General features: G+C 46.7%; 1 long non-coding RNA gene across 1 annotated transcript in view; it reads right to left on the reverse strand.

Annotated features, from left to right (window-relative positions):
* The window catches only part of LOC141139127 (uncharacterized), a 50,945-nt gene extending 42,186 nt beyond the window's left edge, over nucleotides 1-8,759 (reverse strand). The window contains exon 1 of the long non-coding RNA XR_012243722.1: nucleotides 8,628-8,759. This is a non-coding gene — a long non-coding RNA (uncharacterized lncRNA). The remainder of the gene's footprint in view (nucleotides 1-8,627) is intronic.
* Between the last annotated feature and the right edge of the window lie 3,849 nt (nucleotides 8,760-12,608).

A 12,608-nucleotide genomic window follows, 5' to 3' on the forward strand; every position in this document is an offset into this window, starting at 1 on the left:
CACTTCAACTGCTGCCTTTTCAGTTGGTAGACTCTGCCCCCTTTCGTGAGTTTGTGGAATGTGCGGTTCCTCAGTGGCAGGTACCCAAACGCCACTTTTTCTCACGGAAGGCGATTCCGGCTCTCTACCGGCATGTGGAAGGCAATGTCCATGCCTCGCTGGACAGGGCGGTCAGCGGTAAGGTGCATATTACCGCTGACTCATGGTCCAGCAGGCATGGACAGGGACGTTACCTAAGTTTCACGGCACATTGGGTGACTCTGCTGGCAGCTGGGAAGGATGCAGGACAAGGTGCAGTAGTGTTGGAGGTTGTTCCGCCACCACGCCTCCAAAATGCTGATTGTGACACACCTCTCTCCTCCACCCCCTCCTCTTCTTCTTCCTCCATGGCCTCTTCCTCGGAACCAGCGGTGCTCCGTAGTCGTTCAAGGGGCTACGCAAGTGCGCAGGCCAAAAGATGCCATGCGGTGCTTGAGCTGGTGTGCTTGGGGGACAGGAGCCACACTGGGGCAGAGGTTTTGTCAGCTCTGCAGGGGCAGGTTCAGAGGTGGTTGACGCCACGCCAACTTAAGGCAGGAATGGTGGTTTGCGACAATGGCACCAACCTCCTCTCTGCCCTCCGACAGGGACAAATGACCCATGTGCCCTGTTTGGCTCACGTCCTTAACTTGGTGGTGCAGCGGTTCTTGGGCAGGTACCCGGGCTTACAGGATGTCCTGAGGCAGGCCAGGAAAGTCTGTGTGCATTTCCGCCGGTCATATAATGCCAGTGCTCGGCTGACGGACCTCCAAAAGGAGTTTAACCTGCCCAAGAACCGCCTAATCTGTGACATGCCCACCAGGTGGAACTCAACGTTGGCCATGCTGCAGCGGCTGCACACGCAGCAGAGGGCCATCAATGAGTACCTGTGCCACTATGGCACCAGGACAGGGTCAGGGGAGCTTGGTTTTTTTTCCCCACGCCAGTGGGCCATGATCAGGGATGCATGCACTGTCCTGTCACCATTCGAGGAGGCCACGAGGATGGTGAGCAGTGACAGTGCATGCATCAGTGACACTGTCCCCCTTGTCCACCTGTTGGAGCACACGCTGCGTGGAATAATGGACAGGGCACTTGAGGCAGAACAGAGGCAGGAAGAGGAGGACTTCCTTAGCTCTCAAGGCCCCCTTTATCCAGACAGTGTTCCTGCGTGCCCGCCGATCACACAGGAAGAGGACGAGGAGGAGGAGGAAGATTGTGTCAGTATGGAGGTGGAGCCTGGCACTCAGCATCAGCAGCAGTCTTTAAGGGATCAGTCCCAAGAAACACATGGACTTGTACGTGGCTGGGAGGAGGTGGCTGCGGACGTTGTCGTCCTTAGTGACCCAGAGGACTCCGGACCGAATGCCTCAGCAAACCTACGCTGCATGGCCTCCCTGATCCTGCAAAGCCTGCGTAAGGATCCTCGTATTCGTGGTATCAAGGAGAAGGACCAATACTGGCTGGCAACCCTCCTTGATCCACGTTACAAGGGTAAGGTTGCGGACCTTATCTTGCCATCGCAGAGGGAGCAGAGGATGAAACATCTTCGGGAGGCCTTGCAGAAAGGTCTGTGCAATGCGTTCCCAGAGACTGGGAGGTTACAAACTCCTGTTTCTGGACAACGTGTTGCTGAGGCTTCGGTCAGTCAAAGAAGGAGCGGTGGAGAAGGTGGCCGTCTGACCGATGCGTTCAGACAACTTTTTGGTCCGCAGCCCCAAGGTATGATCGGTTCCAGCAACCATCGCCAGCGTCTGTTTTACATGGTGCAGGAATACCTAGGGGCAAGATCAGACTTGGACACCTTTCCCACCGAAAATCCTCTGGGTTACTGGGTCTTGAGGATGGATCACTGGCCATCCATCCAGCGTTCTTTCGGAACGCACATTCAGTGCTGCTGGAGGCGTGGTAACCGATCACAGGGTGCGTCTGTCCACCGACTCGGTTGATCGGCTGACCTTCATAAAAATGAATGAGTCTTGGATCACCACCAGCTACCAAGCACCTGATGCTGATGTAACCGAATAATTTTTTTTGAAATCTCAGATCCCTTCAAAGACTGCCTATGCTGATGCTGAGTGACTATCCCTGAGTAATTATCCTCTTCCTCCTCAATCATCACGCTGATAGCTTGTAAGAACATTTTTGGTTCTGGGCGCCACCACCAGTGCCTAAGGCACAATTTTTCAGCCCCTGTTTAACAGGGGCGTGTTAATTACAATTTTTGATGTAATACTTTGCAGCAGGGCTCGTTCCTGCATTCCAACTAGAGTGTCTGTGAGGGGTTGCAGTGTTGTGGCACCAGCACCAGTGCCTAAGGCCCAATTTTTCTGCCCCTGTCTAACAGGGGCGTGTAATTACAATTTTTGATGCAATACTTTGCAGCAGGGCTCGTTCCTGCGTTCCAACTAGAGTGTAAGGGGTTGCAGTGTTGTGGCACCAGCACCAGTGCCTAAGGCCTAATTTTTCAGCTCCTGTTCAACAGGGGCATGTAATTATAATTCTTGATCTAATATTTCACAGCAGGGCCCTGTGAGGGCTTACAGTGTTGTGGCCACAGCAACACCTAAGGCCCAAATTTCTGCTGAGTATATAGGGCAGGACCCTACTTTCAAACATCTAACTTACAAACGACTCCTACTTGCAAACGGAAGGAGACAACAGGAAGTGAGATGAAATCTACCCCTAGGAAGGGAAATTCTCTCCTGTAAGAGTTAATGTGGGAAAACAATTTCTCCTTTCCACTGATGCTTTCCAATCCTTGTTCCACAAAAAACCCAAATTTTCAAAAAACATTTTTCATTGGGACAAAAAGTGAGGTGAAATCTTCTGAAGAGGAGGAAAGACAGCAAAACAAATGTCACAGGGGTGATAACCCTTCCCTATGTTTTCCAAAAAGCTTAAAAAAGATTTTTTGGCTGGAGCTAAACGCTTTAAAAATTTACCCGTTCAAAATTACAAAGAGATTCTACTTAACAACAAACCTACAGTCCCTGTCTTGTTTGCACCGCCTGTATACTGCTGTTCAGAGTATATAGGGCCTTTCCTTATTTTAATTTGGGTGCGGGGTTCCCCTTAATATCCATACAAGACCCAAAGGGCCTGGTAATGGACTGGGGGGTACCCATGCCGTTTGTCTCACTGATTTTCATCCATATTGCCAGGACCCGACATGACATTAAACCCGCAAGCAGTTTTAAATGAGATTTTTTCCTTTAAAAATGACATTTGGTGCAGGGACTGTTCTAAACACGGGAAACACGAGCCACTTTACAGGCCTACTATAGACACACCCCAGGTACGATATTTAAAGGAATATTTCACTTTTTTTTTTTTACTTTAAGCATCATTAAAATCACTGCTCCCGAAAAAACGGCCGTTTTTAAAAGTTTTTTTTGCATTGATACATGTCCCCTGGGGTAGGACCCGGGTCCCCAAAACCTTTTTAGGACAATACCATGCAAATTAGCCTTTAAAATGAGCACTTTTGATTTCGAACGTTCGAGTCCCATAGACGTCAATGGGGTTCTAACGTTCGTGCGAACTTTCGGTCCGTTCGCAGGTTCTGGTGCGAACCGAACCGGGGGGTGTTCGGCTCATCCCTACACTACACTAACTTGTAGCTTTAGCTGAACACTGTGCAGAGGTCGCACTACACTAACTTGTAGTTTTAGCTGAACACTGTGAGGAGGATGCACTACACTAACTTGTAGCTTTAGCTGAACCCTGTGCAGAGGTCACACTACACTAACTTGTAGTTTTAGCTGAACACTGTGAGGAGGAAGCACTACACTAGCTTGTAGCTTTAGCTGAACACTGTTCAGGGACGCACTACACTAACTTGTAGCTTTAGCTGAACACTGTGCAGAGGTCGCACTAGACTAACTTGTAGTTTTAGCTGAACACTGTGAGGAGGACGCACTACACTAACTTGTAGCTTTAGCTGAACACTGTGAGGAGGACGCACTACCCTAACTTGTAACTTTAGCTGAACACTGTGCACTACACTAACTTGTAGCTTTAGCTGAACATTGTTCAGAGGACGCACTACACTAACTTGTAGCTTAGCAGAACACTGTGCAGAGGTCACAATAAACTAACTTGTAGCTTTAACTGAACACTGTAAGGAGGACGCACTACACTAACTGTAAATAGTCTAGCTGCCTGACTGTGGTACTAATAGGATCAAAAGAACTCCAGCAATTTTCTTCAGGTAGCTGTAAATACTGTAACAACACAAGCCTGCCTGTCAGTAGCAAGATAACAGGAACGGATCTAGCTAAACTGAATACAGTGTATATATATATATATATATATATATATATATATATATATATATATATAAACCTGGGATGCATATATATACACAATACACTGTAAGTGCAGCTAACTGACTGACTGTCCTGCCTAATCTATCAATGAACGCCGGAACACACTACACAGGGCCGCCGTGTAGGTAGCCTTATATAGTGTGGGGCATGTACTAAATCCCCTGAGCCATAATTGGCCAAAGCCTCCTTGGCTTTGGCCAATTATGGCTCTCTGTTCAGACGGCGCTGTGATTGGCCAAGCATGCGGGTCATTGGCCAAGCATGCACTATGACCCGCATGCTTGGCCAATGACCCGCATGCTTGGCCAATCATCAGCCAGCAAAGCACTGCGATGCCGCAGTGAATTATGGGCCATGACGCGCCACACGAATTTGGCGTGAACGGCCCATATCGTTCGCAATTCGGCAAACGGCCGAACAGACGCTGTTCGAGTCGAACATGGGTTCGACTCGAACACAAAGCTCATCCCTATTCCACACCAGCCAATCTGCTCCAGCCTGTTTCCATGATTGCCAATGGGGTCAGGCTAGTCTGATGGTGCTGAACCTGATAACCCACCTAACTCTGCCAACCATTCTGCCTACTGTCCGGCCTGATGCTCCAGTATTGGCTGTTCAGCTTGATGTTCCGGTGCCCTTTTCCCAGCTTGATGTTCCGGTGCCCATTTCCCAGCTTGATGTTCCGGTGCTCATTGCCCAGCTTGATGTTCCAGTGTCCAATTCCCAGCCTGATGTGCCGTGCCTGTTTCCCAGCCTTATGTGTCAGTGCCCATCGCCTAGCCTGTGGAGTCGGTGCCCATCACCTAGCCTGCAAAGTTGGTGCCCGTCGCCCAGCCTGCGGAGTCGGTGCACGTCGCCCAGCCTGCGGAGTCGGTGCCCGTCGCCCAGCCTGCGGAGTTGGCGCCTGTCATCTGGCCTGCTGAGCCAGTGCCCATCACCCAGTTTGCTGAGCCAATGTCCGTTACCCAGCCTACTGGGCCAGTGTCCATTACCCAGCCTGTTGAGCCGGTGCCGGTTACCCAGCCTGCTGATACGGTACTTGCTGAATTGGTTCCTGATGCCCAGCTTGCTGCTGCCCAGCCTTTTGCTCCAGTGCCTGTTGTCCGGTCTGATGTCCCAGTAACCTCTGTCTGGCCTGATGTTCCAGTACCCCCTGTCTGGTCTGATGTTCCCATGCCCATGGTCCAGCCTGAAGCTCCGGTGCCTGTGTTCCAGCCTGAAGTTCCTGTGTCCAAGCCTGATGTTGCTGTGCCCATGTTCCAGCCTGAAGTTCCTGTGTCCCAGCCTGATGTTGCTGTGCCCATGTTCCAGTCTGTAGTTCCGGTGCCTGTGTCCCCGCTTGAAGTTCCGGTGTTCCAGCCTGAAGGTCCGGTGTCCCAGCCGGAAGTCCCGGTGTCCCAGCCTGAAGTTCCAGTGCCCGTGTCTCAGCCTGAAGTTTCAGTGCCCGTTTCTCAGTCTGAAGTTTCGGTGCCCGTGTCTCAGCCTGAAGTTTCGGTGCCCATGTCCCAGCCTGAGGTTTCGGTGCCTGTGTCTCAGCCTGCAGCTTTGGTGCCCATGTCTCAGCCTTAAGTTTCGGTGCCCGTGTCTCAGCCTGAAGATTCAATGCTCGTTACCCAGTCTGTTAAACCGGTGCCCGTCATTCGGCTTTTTGGGCCAGTGCCCGGCATCCAGCTTGTTGATCCAGGGCACGCCACCCAGGCCACTGGGCCGGGGCCCGTTACCCAGCTTGCTGAGCCGGGCTCTGTTACCCAGCCTGCCGTTACAGTGCTCACTGCTAGGCCTAATGTCCCAGTGTCTGCTTTTCGGCCAGGTGCCCAGTCAGATGACCCGGAGCCAGCTGCCCAGCCAGATGATCCGGAGCCAGCTGCTCAGCCAGATGACCCAGAGCCAGCTGCCCAGCCAGATGGCCCGGAGCCTGCTGCCCAGCTTAATGTGCCTCTGCCCGCTTCCCGGTTTGAGGCCATGGACTTTTTACAGCTGCGACTAGTTGGAGCGTCCGGAGGTCGCTCCTTCAAGGGGGGTACTGTCAGGAAAGGTTTCACCTGCTGGTGGCACTGTCAGACCTTTGGGCCGCAGTACTGATGTCCACCAGCGGGTGTCTCCAATTAGTCTGGAGCCAACATCATCTCCTGCAATCAGGCGTCACCTGAGACCGATTGCAGGAGGTGTGTATAAATACCCAGCAGACGCTCAAACATTTGCTTTGGTATTTTCCTGGAGCCCAGACCTGTATTCCTGAACCTGTACTTGTACCTTGTGACCTGTTGTCCTGTACCTGGTGTCCTGTGTTCCTGAACCCTGCATCCATCCCTGGACCCCTGTCTCTGTACCTTGTGACCTGTTATCCTGTACCTGGTGTCCTGTGTTCCTGAACCCTGCATCCATCCCTGGACCCCTGTCTTGCAGACCCATCCCTTCCTCCTGTTGTCCTCTCCTTGTCCCCTCCTGCTCCCTCTTCAATCGGACTGATCTCTCGTGTATGACCCTGGCTTGATTACGTTTATGATTAAATGTCAATCCTATATTCACGTTTGGTTTAGGGAGTTGTTTTCTGTATCAACGTGGTTGTTTGCTGGTTGCTTTATTGTTTATGACTTATCCTTTTAATAAATCCATATATATTTACTTTATATGTGTTTTGGTCTTCCCTGTTGCAGTCCACACATTCTGGTCGCACTCGCTTATGACAGAAGTCCTGTAAGGAGTGTGTGTCTCTCCTCGTGGTTTCCAGCTGCACAGAATGACAGTGGAGGGCTTATGATTCATTTTGACCCTCCTCACAATAGCCTTTTGGGGTTTAGATTTTTCATTGGTCCCCAAAACCTACTTCGTAGAAGCCATTGTTTCCTTGCTGACAATGGCTAACAATGTTTTGCGAGCCCCCACCAACTATCTTAAAATGTGGAAAAATTCCCTTTATTTTTTGAAATAAGAAGAAGAAGGCTTCATGACTTTTTAGAAATTGCAGTAAATACTATGTTGGAATAGGAAGGTAGGATGGTTTGTATGTGAGCATCTATAGTGCAGTAGTGTGTAGAAACAAAAATGCAAACCTTGGATTTCGCTGCTTTAGTCCGCTTACCTTATTACATCACTACATAGGCGCTGTTGGCAGAGACTAGGGGGTGGATTATACCCCCTTCGTCTTCTTTTTATCCCCCCCCCCAACCTCCATACCCCTCCCCTTCATACACCCATTCTCCTTTATGGTTTACATCTCTAAATACCTTATCAAACTATTAGCTCTCCATATCATTGAACACTGACAACTGACCATGTTTGGTCGTATGTTACGCAGGTGAAATACCACACTCAATGATCGTTATTATCATACCAATGTTTGAACACCCAAAATATAAATATACAAAGCATAACCCAATCTACTTTAGCACTAGACAGAAGATGTGTTACTATATTAAATACTGACATTTAACAGACCCAACCTAACCAAACCTTATGTCTTATTTAATAATCGTTTTGTTGTCAACTCTTAGATTTTCATTACAGCTATTTACTCTTGTTTGCTGAGACCACAACTGTTATATCAATGACTGTAATTGATAATTGATATCCCTACCCTCTGTTCCATAATATTGTAAACCTCCTTTTGTTTTTCAATAAAATATTGTGGAAAAAAAAGGAAACAAAAATGCATAGAGGAGGGGTTGGGGATGCTGAATAACCAAAGCACATAAAGAAATCCCACCGAGTACTGCCCTGTAGCCATCACTGAAATGCATGTAGATAGAAAGTGACTGCAAAAGAGGACGCAGGAAATCAAAATCACCAAGTTGCAATAAAGGATGAAAAAGGTCAAAATAGTATTTTACATTAAAGAAGGTGATTATTTATGATACAGTACTTTAGCAAACATGTGTTACAGTTTACATCTACTTTAATGCAGATTGACCCTACTGTGCATGTTCTGTACGTTTTAACAATCAACCACAGAATTCTAGAGTACCAAAATAGTCCACATCACGTCCCTAGGGTGAGGTACGACTTAATTGGAGAAGTCCTTACTACTACCTCCCCACAAATTCCCTTTACTAATAAAAATCAACCACAGAAAACATGCAACACGTTGAAATGGAACATGCAAATTATATGTGTTTAATATGTATTTTACACAACCCACTTTCCCATTCATTAAAGTATTAGTTTTAGTATTTAACTAAAAGTAATCCTTACAGCAAGTTGCAGAAGCTACACCTGGTACATCCACCACTAAATAATGAGCCATCACCAGTCAATGTATTCTACAATAAGTGTACATACCTGAGGAGTAATGAAACAGCACTAGCAAAATCCTCCCAAGAACTGTTTATCCTCTGACGAGCATAGATTCCTTTTTTTGTCTGGCTGAACTTTGCTTGTAGTTACCGTAACTTCTATTTATTTGAGTGGTTTGGGTAATGTTTAATCAAAAACAGAACTGTAAATGGCCTTGTTTGCTTTGGACAGCTTCCATATAACTGGCTCAGTTAACCACTTTACGACCTTGCCTATTTTTCAGATTTGTTGTTTACAAGTTAAAATCTTTTTTTTCACTGGAAAATTACTTAGAACCCCCAAACATTATATATATATTTTTCTAACACCCTAGAGAATAAAATAGCGGTCGTTGCAATACTTTTTGTCACAATGTATTTGGGCAGCGGTCTTACAAGCGTACTTTTTTATGAAAAAATACACTTTTTTTAACCACTTCGCACCCACGCTATAGCCGAAAGATGGCTGCAGCGCGGACGCTATCTGCCGGGCGGCCGTCCCTGGACGTCCTGTTGTCTACTTTCGCAATGCGCGCTCCCACGGGCGCGCATCGGGGAAGTTCTGTGCTGGCCGTGTCCCTCAGACACAGCCAGTCACAGATCGCTGAAAACGGCCAATCATAGCGGCTGTTTTCAGCACGATCGGCGGTGCCAATGAGAGACAATCTTATATGTAAACATATGAGATCATCTCTCATCGCCGGTGTTCTGCGGCTCTGCCTCCTCACACAGAGACAGCGTGTGAGGAGGGAGAGCGAACCGCTGCGGCAGTAAGTAAAAAAAAAATGAAAAAAGTCTCCCCACTGCCATCTGTCCCTTCCATCTGTCCCCACTGTCATCTCCCTGCCATCTATCCCCAGTGCCATCTGTCCCCACTGTCATGTCCCTGCCATCTATCCCCAGTGCCATCTGTCCCCACTGTCATGTCCCTGCCATCTGTCCCCAGTGCCATCTGTCCCCTCTGTCATCAGTGCCACATAGTGCCATCTGTCATCAGTGCCATCTGTCATCAGTGTCATATCTCATCAGTGCCACATAGTGCCATCTGTCATCAGTGCCACCTGTCAGTGTCACGTGCCATCTGTCATCAGTGCCAGGTATCAGTGCCATCTGTCATCAGTGCCATGTTTTATTGCCATCTGTCATCAGTGCCACGTATTAGTGCCATCTGTCATCAGTGCCACGTATTAGTGCCATCTGTCATCAGTGCCACGTGTCATCAGTGCCACGTATCAGTGCCATCTGTCATCAGTGCCACCTGTCATCAGTGCCACATGTCAGTGCCACATATTAGTGCCATCTGTCATCAGTGTCATGTGTCATCAGTGCCACGTATTAGTGCCATCTGTCATCAGTGCCACGTATTAGTGCCATCTGTCATCAGTGCCACATCAGTGCCACGTATCAGTGCCATCTGTCATCAGTGCCACGTCAGTGTCACGTGTCATTGTCCTGGTGCTCCAGGGCCTTCAAAAGTGTAATAGGTAGTCAACAAGTTAGATGTGTAATTTATGCTCCTAGAACATCTGATGGCGCTCCCTGCATGTTGGGCCTCTCTATGTGGCCTGGCTGTGGAAAAGTCCAACACATGTGGTATCGTAATACTCAGGAGGAGTAGCAGAATGTATTTTGGGGTGTCATTTGTGGTATACACATGCCATGTGAGAGAAATAACCTATTACAATGACAATTTTGTGGGAAAAAAAATCTTCATTTTGCAAAGAATTGTGGGAAAAAATGACAACATCAAAAACCTCATGCCCCTTACTAAATACCTTGGAATGTCTACTTTCAAAAAAGGGGTCATTTGGGGGGCATTTGTACTTTCCTGACTTGTTCGGGTCGCAAGAAATGAGATAGGCCGTCAGTACATCAGGTGTGATCAATTTTTTATGATTTGCACCATAACTTGTAGACTCCCTAACTTTCACATGGACCAAATAATATCCACTAATTTGGGTTATTTTTACCAAAGATATGTAGCAGTATAAATTGTGGTCAAAATTTATGAAAAAAAATTACTACTTTGCAAAATTTTATCACAGAAACAAAGAAAAATATGTTTTTTTTCCACAATTTTCGGTCTTTTTTCATTTATAGCGCAATAAATAAAAAACCCAGAGGTGATCAAATACTACCAAAAGAAAGCTCTATTTGTATGAAAAAAAGGACAAAAAAATCATTTGGGTACAGTATTACGTGAGTAATTGTCATTCAAAGTGTGACAGCACTGAAAGCTGAAAATTGGTCTGGGCAGGAGGGGGGTTTAAGTGCCCAGTAGGCAAGTGGTTAATTAAAAAATAAGACATCAGTAAAGTTTTTTTTTATTTTTTTTTTTATGTTGTGAAAGATGATGTTATGCCGAGTAAATTGATACCCAAAATGTCATGCTTCAAAGTTGCGCCCTTTCGTGGAATGGCGACAAACTTTTACCCTTAAAAACCTCCAAATGCAATGTTTACATTTTTTTACAGGTTGCATGTTTTGAGTTATAGAGGAGGTCTAGGGCTAGAAATATTGCTCTCACTCTAATGCCGCGTACACACGATCGCACATTCCGACAACAAAATCAATGGGATTTTTTCAGACGGATGTTGGCTCAAACTTGTCTTGCATACACACGGTCACACGATGTTGTCGGAAATTCCGAACGTCAAGAACGTGGTGACGTATGACAAGCCGAGAAAATTGAAATTCAATAGCCGGTGCGGCTCTTCTGCTTGATTCCAAGCATGCATGGAACTTTGTGTGTCAGAATTGTGTACGCACGTTTGGAATTTCCGACAACGGATTTTGTTGTCGGAAAATTTGAGATCCAGATCTCAAATTTTTTTTGTCGGAAATTCCAACAGAAAATGTTCGATGGAGCCTACACACGGTCGGAATTTGCGACCACAAGCTCCTATCGAACATTTTCCGTCAGAAAATCTGACCATGTGTACGCAGTATAACAATCGCGGTGATACCTCACATTTGTGGTTTGAACACCACTTTCGTATGCGTTCGCTTCTGCATGCGAGTTTGGCAGGACGGGTTTAAATTTTTTGTAAAAAAAATTCTTATTTATTTTACTTTTTATTTTTACACTGTTCTTAAAAAAAAAAATAAAAAATTGTGTCACTTTTATTCCTATTACAAGGAATGTAAACATCCCTTGTAATACATGACAGGACCTCTTAAATATGAGATCTGGGGTCAAAAAGACCTCAGTTCTCATATTTACACTAAAATGCACTAAAAAAATCAAAAATCAAAAAAAAAAAAGTCTCTTTAGAAGCTATGGGCAGAAGTGATGTTTTGACGTCGCTTCCCCCCTGCAATGGTATGGAGATGGGTGGGGGCCATCTTCCCCTCACTCATCTCCATACCCCAGAGGACAGTGGACCCGATCACCTCTGCCGCTGCCGATGGCTCTGGTAAGCAGCAGAGGGCACTGTAGCGCGGCGGGAGGGGGGGGTCCTCTTTTGCCCCTGATAAAAGTGATCTTGCGCCGAATCCGCCACAGAGACCACTTTTATATGAAAGCAGACCACCCGCTGAAGAAGAGAATACTGGGGTTATGGCAGCTAACTGCTGCCATAACAATGATACCCCTCTTCAATGTTCCCCCGTATGACTTTTGTCCTGTGCTGTTTATTCTAAAGGGATTTTCATCTTTTGTGTTTGGATTTTCTGCTGAAATGCAATTTAAATGTAAAACTTGTTACACCTATTTATATACCTCCAAACTTTTGAACTTGAGAATGAGGGACATTTCAGCGAAATAGTGACCAATAGTAGGTGTGTGACCATGATAGTGGGAGGGGCCTAATGGCAGTGATTAACCAAAACCCAGGCTTTCCCTTATACCTATAAAATATGCTTTGATTGCTGTGCCACAAGCTGGAGTCTCAGGGATACATATAAACCTCAACACAATCATTTAGAAAATTACTTCCAATACATCTGATTTTGTATACACTGAAAATAGACAGAGAACTTATAATAG

The sequence above is a fragment of the Aquarana catesbeiana genome, linkage group LG04, assembly GCF_042186555.1.
Source record: "Aquarana catesbeiana isolate 2022-GZ linkage group LG04, ASM4218655v1, whole genome shotgun sequence".
Lineage (NCBI taxonomy): Eukaryota > Metazoa > Chordata > Amphibia > Anura > Ranidae > Aquarana > Aquarana catesbeiana.